Source organism: Plasmopara halstedii (genome assembly GCF_900000015.1).
Source record: "Plasmopara halstedii genome assembly, contig: Scaffold_323, whole genome shotgun sequence".
In the NCBI taxonomy this organism is placed as follows: domain Eukaryota; phylum Oomycota; class Peronosporomycetes; order Peronosporales; family Peronosporaceae; genus Plasmopara; species Plasmopara halstedii.
This window is the reverse complement of record NW_020187244.1, coordinates 1794025-1794832: the sequence shown is the minus strand read 5'-3', so window position 1 is coordinate 1794832 and position 808 is coordinate 1794025.

Here is an 808-nt window from a genome sequence, read left to right as displayed (position 1 = left end):
CAGCCAGCATACGGCGTCGCCGTCGCCTCTGTACAGAGGTTCTATGTCCCGGTGAGACTAGGGTAAACACGCACTCCGCGTCGTCCGGTTTCACTCTCACTATCGGCTCCTTTGGGGCTCTGATGTTATCTACAACATCCAACGAAGAGCCGCTAACCCTGCAGTCTTCGTCTAGTGGATAAGGTGGCATTCCACGCTCATCTGAAGGGTCGAGCCCAAGATGCCTCGGACTCTGTCCGACCACGCCATCAATAGCATGCAGCGACTGCTTCGCAACGAGAGCAGTGCGCAGTGATTTTCGTGCTACTTCACGTGCATCACGGGGGCCTCGCCCTCGATGCCTCAGCCCTTGGCCGACCATGTCACGTATGACATGCAACGATTGATTCGATACTCGAGCAGCGCTCAGTGGTTTACGTGCCACTTTACGTGTATCACGAGGTCCTCGTCCTCGAAGCCTTGGCCCTTGGCCGACCATGTCACGCATGACATGCAGCGACTGTTACGAAATGTGAGCAGCGCTCAGTGGGTTACGTGCCACTCCACGATTAGCCCGCGAGCCACGCTCGGGACTCCTGTCCGATACACCGTTGGTGTCCACCAACTCGGACTTTCCACTATCCAGTACGTTGACCGTCTCCGTCCAGTGCTCTCGCCAATAGCGCTTTTGTCTCCTAGCAGAGGTGATTTCATGACTCGCCAAAGCTCCACCAGGAGACGTGCGTGTAGCGCATAAGGTCTTTGACCTCCAATCAATCTATGGCTCATGGTGTTCAAACCATGCCATTCCTAGAATGAGATCATACTC